The sequence below is a fragment of the Engystomops pustulosus genome, chromosome 10, assembly GCF_040894005.1.
Source record: "Engystomops pustulosus chromosome 10, aEngPut4.maternal, whole genome shotgun sequence".
NCBI lineage: Eukaryota > Metazoa > Chordata > Amphibia > Anura > Leptodactylidae > Engystomops > Engystomops pustulosus.
In genome coordinates this window covers 65,637,505-65,651,571 of record NC_092420.1, presented here as the reverse complement: position 1 = coordinate 65,651,571, position 14,067 = coordinate 65,637,505, and the positions used below count along the sequence as shown (strand labels likewise).

The window sequence follows — 14,067 nt, the reverse complement described above, 5'->3', positions numbered from 1 at the left end:
CTAGTAGTAATAGAGATGATGTGGAGGCAGTGTGGTTATTACTAGTGGTAATGGGGATGATGTGGAGGAAGTGTGGTTATTACTAGTAGTAATGGGGATGATGTGGAGGCAGTGTGGTTATTACTAGTAGTAATGGGGATGATGTGGAGGCAGTGTGGTTATTACTAGTGGTAATGGGGATGATGTGGAGGCAGTGTGGTTATTACTGGTGGTAATGGGGATGATGTGGAGGCAGTGTGGTTATTACTAGTGGTAATGGGGATGATGTGGAGGCAGTGTGGTTATTACTAGTGGTAATGGGGATGATGTGGAGGCAGTGTGGTTATTACTAGTAGTAATGGGGATGATGTGGAGGCAGTGTGGTTATTACTAGTGGTAATGGGGATGATGTGGAGGCAGTGTGGTTATTACTAGTAGTAATGGGGATGATGTGGAGGCAGTGTGGTTATTACTAGTAGTAATGGGGATGATGTGGAGGCAGTGTGGTTATTACTAGTAGTAATGGGGATGATGTGGAGGCAGTGTGGTTATTACTAGTAGTAATGGGGATGATGTGGAGGCAGTGTGGTTATTACTAGTGGTGATGGGGATGATGTGGAGGCAGTGTGGTTATTACTGGTGGTAATTGGGATGATGTGGAGGCAGTGTGGTTATTACTAGTAGTAATGGGGATGATGTGGAGGCAGTGTGGTTATTACTAGTAGTAATGGGGATGATGTGGAGGCAGTGTGGTTATTACTAGTAGTAATGGGGATGGTGTGGAGGCAGTTTGGTTATTACTAGTAGTAATGGGGATGATGGGGAGGCAGTGTGGTTATTACTAGTAGTAATGGGGATGGTGTGGAGGCAGTGTGGTTATTACTAGTAGTAATGGGGATGATGGGGAGGCAGTGTGGTTATTACTAGTAGTAATGGGGATGATGTGGAGGCAGTGTGGTTATTACTGGTGGTAATGGGGATGATGTGGAGGCTGTGTGGTTATTACTAGTAGTAATGGGGATGATGGGGAGGCAGTGTGGTTATTACTAGTAGTAATGGGGATGATGTGGAGGCAGTGTGGTTATTACTAGTGGTAATGGGGATGATGTGGAGGCAGTGTGGTTATTACTAGTGGTGATGGGGATGATGTGGAGGCAGTGTGGTTATTACTAGTGGTAATGGGGATGATGTGGAGGCAGTGTGGTTATTACTAGTAGTAATGGGGATGATGTGGAGGCAGTGTGGTTATTACTAGTAGTAATGGGGATGATGTGGAGGCAGTGTGGTTATTACTAGTAGTAATGGGGATGATGTGGAGGCAGTGTGGTTATTACTAGTAGTAATGGGGATGATGTGGAGGCAGTGTGGTTATTACTAGTAGTAATGGGGATGATGTGGAGGCAGTGTGGTTATTACTAGTAGTAATGGGGATGATGTGGAGGCAGTGTGGTTATTACTAGTAGTAATGGGGATGATGTGGAGGCAGTGTGGTTATTACTGGTGGTAATGGAGATTATATGGGGTCAGTGTGGTGATTATCTCTATATTACTCCATACAGATAAGTGTCACCCACTATTAGACTCCCCTTGGTGCTGACTTCTTGACCAGACAGGACTCCCACCTCACATGCGCGCCCCCGCAGCACCCTCCACTCCCCGGACGGCGCGCCCCCGTCGGTAATAGTGGGAGGGGCCAGAGCCGGTCACGTGGGGGGACGTCTGTCTCCACGTCTAGTCCTCAGGTTTGAACTGAAGAAAAGAAAAAAAAAAAGAAAGTGCATCGGTGTCCCGGGCCCGGGAGCGTGCGGCCGAGCAGGTGAGTGCCGCAGGTGACCGCCCCGGGTGTCTTGTACAGGGCCATTTAACTCTTTGCGCGCTGACTTAGTCCCGTCTCACAAGGGGTTAACCGTGGCGGGAGTCCCCAGGTCGCGCACCCGCTTCCCGTGCGGGTGAAGTGATTCTCTAATTGACGCATTTTGCTAGACGGGCCAACATGGCGTCCGCCGGAGCGGTGCAGCGGGAGGACGGGGTGTGAGGGGAGGCGGCAGGCCCCGGTGTGGCGGCACCGCCTCGGGGACAGGGCGGGTGTTAGCGGGCAGCTCCCGGTCTTCTCGGGGGCCTCCGAGCACAAAGCGGCGGCCGCAATTATCTGTGGACAAAGGGTTCATTTTAGGTTTAGCTGTGACGGTTTTGTTTAGTCACGTGACCCGGCGCAGCCAATCTGCGGGCACGCTCGCCCAGAAGGGTAGAAATAGCAGGCGGACGGGGAGCCAGGCGGCCGCCATTGCTGCATACATTTGGGGGGACGTCTGGGGACCAGAAGTAAGTGCCGCGTGCGAGTGCCGCGCCGTGTGAGCTGTCGCTTGGTGTCTGCTCAGGAGCGGCTCTCTGGGCCCAGGCAGACCTCTTACTCAGGCTCTATGTGCGGCCTAGTCTCTGAGGCCTTCCCTGGCCAAGCCAGCAAAGCCGAGGGGATTAGTGCAGGATCTGTGTGACATTGTACTGGGAGGTGTGCAGGTCACCACCGCTGGGGCCTCTATGCTCTCCAGGACAATATGGCAGCCAGAGCAGCTCATCATGGAGGGCCAGGGTGTACTGTCACCAGCCTCCTTACATAAGTCACATCTGCTGCTGTCAGGAGAGCTGCCACACTTACATAACTGCATGGAGGGGCACATTTCAGAAGAAGACTATATTGTACATGGTGTCTGATCTGCAGGCTGCTTGTTATAGAGCAGGAGGAGCTGAGGAGATTGTATGTGGTGTCCTATCTGCAGGAAGCATGTTATGGAGCAGGAACATATGGCACTTAGTGTCCTATCTGCAGGCTGTATGTCATAGAGCAAGAGCAGATAAGCAGGTTGTACCTAGTGTCCTATCTGCATGCAGGAGGAGTTGAGCAGTTTCTATGATCATAAGTGTCAGAGTAAAATTGTTGTAGTTGCTCATGGCAACCAATCGGCACTTGGCTTTTGTTTTCCCACAGCAGTTTATGAAATGAAAGCTAAGCTCTGAATGGTTTCAATCAGCAACTAAAATAGTTTTGCTTTAAGCACTTATGAGGAATCTCTCCCAGATATGTTATAGAACAGGGGTCCTTGGTGCATTTGTTACAGAATGTACAGCGAACACCTGGTAATAAAAAGCCTTTAGTGCACAAGTTAATCTTCAAATATTTTTTGAATTAATGATAAATTATCATTAAGCTATTTCATTAGTCACAGAAAACCCTGTTAAAGGTTATACAAATTTTAGCTCACATCAGGAAATGGATTGAATTTAAAAAAAACCAACTCTTTACTAAAATTCGCAGTTTGGAAAACCGTGCAACACTTTTCCATAAATGGCTCCACACTTGACCATAGTGTGTGCAGGTATTTTTGCTCCCCTTTTATAGAGATCAATGAATCGGAGTTACAATAACACGCGCTATTCATGGTCAGGCGTGGAATAGTTTTTGGAAGAAAGCCATGTTTTTAAACCTCAGGGCAACTCCTGTAAGTTCAGTTGTCTGCTAACAAATTTGGTCTAAGCTGAAAGCTGAGTGCACTGGCTGAATTTCCCTGCATCAAACCTCCAACCACTGGACTGAACTTCCAGTTTTCTGGTGTAGAAGCAGTGAAAGAATCGCAAATTTTTGCAAAGAGAGAATTCTCGATTCTCGACGCCACCTCCACACAATGGGGGTATAGAGGGGCGGCAGAGTGGGCGTTCCTGCCCTGTGCTTAATAATAATTCCTCACAATCTTATCAACCGACCAGTATGTTTTGAAGTGCTTGCATAATTTCGAAAAATACTAATACAGTCAGATCTGGCGGAGTTTTGCCTGGCAGCCAGATACCTGAACAGGCCTTAGCCTCTTGATGTTTCCAGGGGGTTGTAATGTTTTCATGGGCCTTTGTATGAAAAAATCTCCCCAACTGAGTTCAGTCCAGTGATACAAGGTTTGATCTGGGAAATCCTGCTAGCCCACTCATTCGCCCCCCCCCCCCACCCCCCAAAATTCAACCAGCCTTGGCTAAGCTGGCTTGTAGAGCTCATGACCCAAGGTGACCGGGTACAATGGTTGCATGAAGGATGTATAAAAAGTCCTTTTTGTTTTATGCTGGCTACATTTTTACCATACAATCAAATCCCCTTCAGGACCTATTCAGACATCAGTATTCTGATCCATATTTTACTTGGATATTTTGAAGCCAAAACCAGAAGTGGAACTTAGAGTCTTGGATAAAGACTTGGCTCAGCTCCTGCTGCTCTGTAACCTGCTGATCGCAGATTGGACTGAATGTGCAAGGTAACCAGATCCTTTTAGAGGACATACAAAGAACAATGGATGAAGTAGAATTGTTAGTTTGAAGTCCAAATCCTATGAAATTGTTGATTATTAAAAATAAAAAAGGATAATTTTTTTTATTGCTTGTACCCCAGATTTGATCAGGACTGGTCAAATTTGCTTATTGTGGGGGTCCAGCTGCTCCATTTATATGTGGTACAACGGACCCCACATTCTTGTGACCTGTGGGTAGTCAACCTCTGGACCCTTGCTTATAAGCTGATGTATAGGGGAAAAATGGATGTGGCACCTGATCTTGGTGGACCACCTCCTTTAAACAGTTTTTTAGATCAGTGAGCTGTTCTCAGCTGCCTCTTGTGCCAGATGTTTACAGACCTGCTAGTGGAAGGCTTTATCCTCTTTGTAGTGATTGTGTCGGAATAATGGAGCTCAGGTCACATTCCATGAATTTGAGTCGTTCAGGGTACTAGGTGTCGGACAACAAATTGAATAGGATAAATGAAAAATCTTAAAAAGATGGGTTATGCCGAAACCTACTGTAATTGGCTGAAAGGGATCTGCAAGTTTCCTCATAGCTTTCCTTCTAATAATCTTATAGGATAAAAATCCAGGACTGCCAAGGGGGACTTGTGGTCGTCTGTTCTGCTGCTCGTAGGGTGTCCTGGCACTTGGACTCCCCAACCCCCTCCCTTCAGAGAAAATATTTATCCCCTATCTTGTGGATAGACAAAAAATGTCATTATTTGGGTGCCCCGTTTAATATTATGTATCTGAAAAACTTGCTAAAGCAGAGGTTTTAAACTTTTGACCCCCTTTTTTTTGGAAGTTACAACTTGTGGGTCCATTGACACGTGGTATGGCCGCCGTGTGCTGGAAAAAAGGTGGCAGCCTCTCCTCCCTCCATAGGAAACGGCAGCGCATGGCTGCACACAAGGGAAAAGATAGGCGGCCATTGCCGTCTATGGGGACGTATATTTGGCTGCAAATTTGCTGCCGCATGTACGTCCCCCCAGACAACCGTGTGAATGAGTGTGTCCTGAGCTTTAGGTTGTACAGCATCTCTAAAAAAAACATCTTAACTTCCAGCTTTGTGTGGCTATAAATGGTAGTGAAGGTAATTGTTTATGCTGTACCATGTGACCAGCTTCTATGGATTGGATGTCTGATGCTTTATGTTGGCCTTATAGGATTAAGGAAATAAGAATTTCTTAGAATTGTCAAGCAGCTTTGGTCAAACGACGCATCTGAGGTCTAGAACTACATTCTTATCAGGCCAGAGGAGAAAAGGTTTGGTCGCATCAGTTCAGATGGAAGCATTTAGTTCTTTTGACTGCTATTTGTCTGAACTGAACCTGTGGCAGGACTGTGATTTTATGATGCAGAGTTGAAGAATGTTGCAAGTTCGGATAACCCATTGCAATGGTGCTTCCAGGTGCAGCAGTGCATGCCATGTGCACATGAAGTTTCTGTTGCTCTCAGATGCCAACTTATGGTGCATACCATTTCTGTGAAAGACAAAGTAACATGTATTACCCCTTGTGATGTCTGATGTAGTATGTACCATGGCTGGCTATAGATGCTAACAGGCCTAAAATGCGTGCATTAGCATGAAGCCTGAGTGAGTGTGTGGATAATGTGCTGAAAGACACAGCTATTGAAAGCCCATTCATTATCATACCTAGGGGACACATCAGTGTCTTAAGAAATGTGAAAAGGATTCCACTGTCTCCTCAATTGTCTTCATTAGAAGACCCCTCCCATACTGTTCATGTGAAAGTCCCCTGCAGTGTACATTACTATGCAGGACAGGAGCACAGCCTCTGTTTTCATTAATAACATTTATCAACAGGACAGCCCATAAGACCCCTTACACACTAGTAAGACCTCCATATCGCATCACTTTCTCCCTATGTGCTGGCTGGAAACCCAAACCGAAATGCTGCGATGTTTGCTCAGCTTTGCGGCCAGCACACGCTGCAAGTTTGGAGCATCACACTCACAAGTATCTAAGAGGCCTAAGAGTCAAGTCCAGCTACAGTCATGGAATGTAATTCATTCCTGCAAGTAGAAAACGCATACACAAGCTTATGGCTACACAGATGTCCAGGGCCAGTGCCCTGTCTGAAGATTTGTATAGTAGATACATGGTGCATTTTCATGTGGGAGAAAAATGTTATACAACATTTCATGTCAATTTCGGCGGAATAAGGTTGTACAAATTCTCTGTAGTTGTGTTCACACTGCCATGTTCTGCTCAATTTGGTAGGAATGGAATCTACAATGAAAAAGTAATGGTAAGGCCCCTCTTACACAGATATTTTCAGCTGTATGCTACCCGTACCGTTTCAAGACAGGGAACATACAGCCACGTTTTATGGACAATAAGTCGTTTCATATGAATGGATGTATTGCCTACCATACCATTAAAAAATAATAATTTTTCAGCCCTTTGTATTTTATGATGCTGGACCTTTTGAGGGACTAAACCAGAGAGTGTTCTTCTGAGAGTTTTCTTGGAAGGGCCCGGTGCTGTGCTCTTGGAGCTCATTCGCATGCGGTATGCCCACCATACTGGCATGCAGCCGTGTGCTGGAGAGGAGGAGGAGGCCCCTCCTCCGTCCATAGAAAACAGCAGCGCGCGGCCGCACACTTGCCGAAAGATAGAGCATGCTCCATCTTTTTGCGGTGTGTGGCTGGGATCAGTGCCATACATGTGTGGCATCTTATCTCTGCCGTGCTGCTGTTGCTGTCTATGGAGACGTACATGTGGCCACAAATTTGCGGCCGCATATATGTCCCCGCAGACGGCCATGTGAATTTACCCTTGGAATGATGTGTGCTGGCCAGCTATTCCTGGGAAGAACTGACATGGTGCCACACAGTTTTTAAAAAATTTTTTTTTACTTTTTCTATTGGGAGACTTTCCCAGAGGATAACTTTCTAGATATTTGCTTTCTATTTTCATAATTTATCATTTCTATAATCGCATAACCCCTTACCGATGTGTGGCGCAATAGTGTGGCGTCGCTGTACGGGGGAGGGCTCACAAGCCAAGCCGTCTCCATACAAGATGGGTGTTTGCTTCATATTGCAGCAAACGCCCACCGGTAACACCTGCAAGCGGTGCTGACTCCGATCGCTGGTGTTAACCATATTGTATTTGATCGCCAACTCCCTGTGAAGTCATCAGGGGATGGTAAGCGGTTTCTATCTCATTTTGTCTGAGAAATGGTTTAGGGAAAAAAAAAAAAAAACCTAAAAGTTCAAATCGCCCCCTTTCCCTAGAAATAATATAAATAAACGGTAAAAATCATGTTGGATATCGCCGCATCCCAAAATGTCTGATCTATCAAAAGTTTTTTGCGTTTTTTAACCCTGTAATGGAAAAGCAACGAAAGTCAAAAATGCCACTTTTTGGGCATTTAGAAAAACATAAAAAGTGAACAGTACTCTAAACGGGAGCATTGAAAATGTGATCAAAAGTGGCAAATAATGACACACCGCAGCTCTGTGCACGTATGAAAAAGTTATTAAGTGCCAGAAGATGGCAAATTGAAGATTTTTATTTATTTTTCTGTACAGGTGGTTTTAATTTTTGTAAATGAAAACCTACTGTATATTTGGTATCCTCATGACCGTACCGACCCAAAGTATATACCCCCCACTTCACAGTACACGGCACTGTCGCAGAGTTCTATGTATGGAAAAATAGTTATAGATTTTTGAAGGTGGGGAGTGAAAAATTGATACACATAAACGAAAAAGGGCCTGGTCGTTAAGGGGTTAAAGGTCTAGTCCATGAAAGGGCATCCACTCACTGTTTGCAGAGGTGAATTCTCTGCTAGCATGTCCCTGACTCTTGATCATGTGTGTATAGGTCACTGATTGACTGCTGCGGTGACCTGCCCCCTAGTGGTAAGTCACCTGACATCAGGTGCAGGAGCCTAATCCGGCGCTGAAATGGAGGTCGATGGCCCCTTCTTGTTGGGCGGTTTAGACTGCCTTTTTTAAAATGTAGCTGATTAAAAGCAAACATTTTAATTAGTTGGCCAACTATTTTACTGCGATTTATCAATATTTATAAGCCTTCTTATTAGCACCACTCCGTAGTTGGCTTCACCATCACAGTGCATGTGGAAGTAACTGGTTCCTGGACAGGCTATGGACATCGTTCCAGAGCGATTGAACATTACAGTAGATTTAAATGGTTTGTCCTAGCCTCGGTATTTATACGTATTGTATCCATTCACCCGACTTGAATGCATTGAGTCCGCCAACTATATCTCGACATTGATGGGGCTACCACCTCTAGGTGTTTATGACATACTTCCTGTGGACATGGGATGGGAATATTCATCCTAGTTCAGTTGGTTGTGTGAATCCTGTGTATGGCACCCATTATGTGCTTCTGTCTTTGCCTAGAAGCTTATAGAATATAGCGGTGGGCTACACATATTCATGATGCCATACAGAAGCGGCAGGTAAAATGCTTACAGGTTACTGTATGACCTGTGTGCTTGGGGCCTAAGCCTGTACACACGGTTTACTGCTTTGTTGCTTGGGGCCCATTCTGGTCACAACCTTTAAACCATTCAAAGTTCACATATATTTAAGAATCTCTAAGCACTGCAAAGTCCTATATTATATCCCAGCAAGTTTACAATCCCTTTTTGAGTCACACTCGATGAGCTTGCACATCAGCATTTCACAACCTGAGAATGGAAGAATGTCGGGAAAATGTTCTCGGCTGGTTTTCTTAGAAACGCTGCATATGAACGCAGTCTGCTTAACATCTTTCTAATTCATTTTAAAGGGAACCCCCAATCCCACTCCCCACCCCAAAGTCAGACAAATATGACTCTTCTCACCTTATTTCCACATGAAATGGGTAATGTTTAGTAGTCGTTGGGGTAGTGTCAACTCAGAAGCCCCTATCTTTCGGTTCTGTAGTACCTCAAAACATGGTACTGGTGTTTGTGATCTGAAAGATAACGTCTGTCTCTTTAATATGACACAAAATCCATGTTTCTAGGTACTATAGTGCAGAAAATAGGGGCTTCTAATGTGACACTCAACTCGTGTAAATTAGGTGGGAAGAGTCATATTTGCTTCACTTTGGGGCACAGCTTTTTTTTTTTTTTTTTATTGGTAAATGGATGAGATTTCATATAAGATGGGAATTCTAGAAAGGACATTTCATAAGCCTTCTGTGGGGCCTTTTTGTTAAACCTTTAAAGGGGTGTTTCCTTGAAGACAAGATTCTTAAAAGACACCTTTCACTAGGATGAAGGATTGTAAACCAAGCACACTGACCTGCATGTGTGTGCCCCCTCTGGCAGGATCTGCTCTTCTTTAAGCTTCCTACGCCCTGGTTTTTAAGAGGAAAAAAAAAAAGGCTTTCACAATTATGCAAATTAGCCAGTGGGGCTCTGGGCTCCACAGGTGTTAATGGTGCCTGGATCTCCTCAGGTTCATTTGCATAATTGTTAAAGCCTTTTTTTTCCTTAAACAAGGGCATAAGTAGCCTAAAGAAGAGCAGTTCCTTCCAAAGGAGGCACACACCAGAATGTCGCTCTGCTTGGTTTACAATCCTTTGTCCTGGTGGTATATGTCCTTTTAAAGGGGTTTTCCCACAAACTAAAGTTAGGCCCTATCCACCCCAACTGATCAGCAAGATGGGCTCTATCCACAGGATAGGGCTTATCAGTGAGAGTCTCAGTGCTCAGATCCCCACACATCACGAGAATGTTGGACCCCTCGCCTCTCCGTCGGACTAATGGAGCAGATGGCCGCGCATGACCATTCTTCTCCATTAATCTCTATTGTTCTCCATCAGCTCCATAGAGATTAATGGAGCAGAACGGTCATGTGCGGCCGTCTTCTCCATTAGTCTGATGGAGCAACGAGGGGTCTGACAGACCCCTCATTCTCGCGATCTGTGGGGGTCTCAGCACTTAGACCCCAACTGATCAGCAAGATAAGCCCTATCCCGTGGATAGAGCCTAACTTTAGTTTGTGGGAAAACCCCTTTAACCCCTTATCACCGACACTAGTTTTCAGCTCAATGACCAGACTCGATTTTTCAAATCTGCCCTGTCTCACGATAATTGGTTATAACTTCGGAACGCTTTAACATATCCGGGTGATTTTAAGAATGTTTTCTCGTGACACATTGTACTTCATGTTAGTTATAAAATGTAAGTGATAAGTTTTGCGATTCGTTCTGAAAAAAAGTGAAAATTTGGCAAAAGTTTAAAAATTCTTCATTTTCCAAGTTTGAAATGTTCTGCTTTCCAGACAAGATGTAAAACTGCTCAAAAAGCTTGATAAATTACATTTACAGAATGTCTGCTTTATGTTGGGATGATATTTTATGCATCCTCTCACTTTTCTAGGATGTTATGAGGTGCAGAAATTTGCAATTTTTCTCATTTTCATGAAAATTGCCAAAACTCACATTTTGAGGGACAACTCAGCTTTCAAGTGACTTTGAGAGGCCTAAATAATAGTAAAACCCCATAAATTACCCCACTATAGAAAGTTCACCCCTCAACGTAGGTAAAACAACTTCTATTAAGTCAATTAACCCTTTAAGTGTTTCACATGGGTTAAAACAATATGGACCTGCGATTTACAAACTATGGAATTTTTTTGGAAAATACATTCATTTAGGCCAAACTGACATTTTCAGAATAAATTAAATAATGAAACGCACTGCAACGCTTGATGCCCAATTCCTCCCGAGTGTACTGATACCCCATATGTGGTGGTATACTTCTGTACGGGCGCACGGCCGAGTATAGAATGAATGGAGGCGCCATTCACAGCAGATTTGTATTGTCACATTGTACGACCTATAAAATTTTATTTTTTTTGGTAATGCGAACATATGAGGGCTTATTTTTTACGGGATGAGATACAATGTATAGATAATTCATTTTGGGGGTCTAAAGCTTATTCATGAGATTTTATTAACTATTTCCAGGGGGACACAAACAAAATCATCAATTTTTATTTTGGATTGTATCCCTACAACCCCCCCCCCCCCCCTCCGCAACATAAAAATAATATTTTATCTTTATTCTCTGGTTCAATACGATTGCGGTGATAACTCATTTATATAGTTTTTCTTATCTTTGCTCAATTTTCCTGAGCAAAACCAATATTGGAGAATATCGCATTGTTTTTACTATTGACAACTTTTCAGGGCCATAACTGCTGTATTTTTCTGTTGTCAGACCTGGTTGAGGGCTTATTTTTTGCGAAAGTTGTTCTTTTCAGTCGTATCATATTAGGGAACGTAACTTTTTTTGATCACTTTTTAGAACATTTTTTTGTGATGGTGTTTGAGGAAAAATTGTATATTACGGGAAGTTTTTCGAGTTTTTTTTTTTTTTACGTCGTTCACCGAGCGGGTTCAAGATTGATTTAGATTTATTGTACAGATTGATACGGGTGATACCAAATATGTACGTGTTTTTGTGTTTTATATACTTTATTTGCTTTTTATGTGTAACTGGGGAGATTATAGGACTTTTATTTTATTATATTATAAAAATGACTTACCCGTATATACTCAAGTATAAGCCGACCCGAGTACAAGCCGAGGCCCTTAATTTTACCACCAAAAACCAGGAAAACCTATTGACTCGAGTATAAGCCGAGGGTGGGAAATGCATTGGTCACAGACCCCCCCCAGTATACAGCCAGCTTGCCCCCAGTGGTACGCAGCCACCCCAGCATAAATAAAACAAACAAAAAACACTTATATACTCCCCCTCAGGTGGCCCCAATGCGCAGCGCTGCTCCCCCGATGTCCGCGCGGCTCGTCTTCAGGCTTCTGCGCCCGTCTTCCTTCTTCTGCAGGGCGCCACCATTGCTCTCCCGGGCCGGCGCCTAGTATGACGCGCCGCTGCTGACGTCATGCTAGGCACCGCCAGGGGGGAAAAACAGAAGACGTGCGCGGATGCCTGAAGACGAGCCGCGCGGACATCGGGGGAGCAGCGCTGCGCATCGTGGCCACCGGAGGGTGAGTATATAAGTTTCTTTTTTAAGTAATTTTTACTGACTGACTGACTCGTGTGTAAGCCGAGGGGACGTTTTTCAGCACATTTTTTGTGCTGAAAAACTCGGCTTATACACGAGTATATACGGTAATCTTTTTGCCTTTACACTGCAATAACCTTGTATTGCAGTGTATTGTGTAAGTAGCTGAGCATGCTGCGCATGCTCAGTTACTTACAGCCGGGTCCTGCCAGGAAGGCAAAACCCAGCGAGAAGAGGAGCCGGAAGCCCCGGGTCACTTGTCGGAACCTGGGGCAGGACCGCGCGGATCCCCCAGTAAGCACACCGGGGGGGTCCGATCCACGGGGGACACACTTGCACGCCGCGGTCATGCTTGTTAGTGCCGGGTCTGGGCTGTAAGATCACAGCCCGACACCGGCACCAGCGAGACCCGGTGTCTCAAAATCTTCTTCTGATGCGCCGCCGCAGAAAGGTGTACGCGTCAGAATTACCCTTAATTACCGCTGTAAATAGCCGATAGGGCGGTCATTAAGGGGTTAAATATACTTGGGAAAACAAAATAAAGCATTCTCTAATTCAATGTTCTCAGCAAAATTACAGCATTTCACAGATGTAATTCCAACCTGTCTGTATCAGTCCTGGTGTTTACAATTTGGTTGTCCCGGGATCTGTCTGTAGAGAGCATTAGAGACACGGGGAACTTCCTGGTCCAGCAGCAGTGTGCTTCTACACTTTCAGCAGCATCAGATCTTATGTGTTTTAATTAGTTGAGGCATCAGAGTTTAGTGCTTTTGTCTTAAATCCATTTTATTTTTAATCTGCCTTGATCTCTTTCTATGTGTCCGATTCTAGTAGACTGTTCAGAAGCTTAAATAAAGTGTAGATAAAACATTCCCTGATAAACTAAGCACATTGTCAGCACACATCATCTCACAGCACAGAGAAATCATGAAGTGTCTGCTCAGCTACTGCCCACACTGCTGAATCTTACACTGACCTGTCTAGGAAGTGATGGGACCAAACACTGCAATAAAACTGACTAAAACTGCAAAGTTGTGAATGATCTTTATTGTCTTAATAGCACTAGGGGATTAAAATTGGAGAACTTTCTTTAAGCCGCAAGCCCATTTAAGATCTATGGGTCCTTAAAATAGTTTCATTACGGACTGTTACCTCCAAAATACCAAAATAAATAAATTCCATTGCTACATATGGGGCAAACTCACAAATGCCAATATGGACATGCACCCTGTAACACATTGCAGTGTATATATATATATATATATATATATATATATATATACACTGCAGTTTTAGACATTCTTGGGTTGCATTCACATGAACATCTGCACATGTGTGGGGTGAGCGCTGCTAGCCCTTCCCCTCTCCATAGAAAATAGAGCCACACAGCCATTCTTATGGCTGAAGCTAGAGCAGGCTCTATCTTTGCGGCCACGGCACAAGCCCAGGCGTCATAGAGTACTATGGGGGACATGTATCCGACTGCAATACATTAGTGTGAATGCAGCCCTAGGTCGAGTCTGTTATGTGTCTGTTATGACCTTCCATTATTTGGAGCGGAAAAAATGACACAGAAGCCTACATTAACTTTTCCACTATAAATAACTGAAGTGTTACCTTCCGTACGTTGTAGTCTATGTGACTTTCATTTCTGTTACATTCTTCTAAAACAGGGAGATTAACTATAGGTCCCCACTAGTGTGGACTGGCTCTATTATTCCTGCAGACATGTTGAAGGGGCTGCTGC

General features: G+C 44.3%; 1 protein-coding gene across 2 annotated transcripts in view; it reads left to right on the top strand.

The window, feature by feature from the left end:
• Nucleotides 1-1,642: 1,642 nt before the first annotated feature.
• The window catches only part of ZNF644 (zinc finger protein 644), a 51,401-nt gene continuing 38,976 nt past the window's right edge, over nt 1,643-14,067 (top strand). The window contains exon 1 of one of the 2 annotated variants that reach the window (XM_072128900.1): nt 1,643-1,795. The gene's annotated coding sequence lies outside the window, so the exon portion shown is untranslated. Of the gene's footprint in view, nt 1,796-2,194; nt 2,302-14,067 lie in introns of those variants that run through there. The other variant, XM_072128901.1, reaches the window with a different exon arrangement.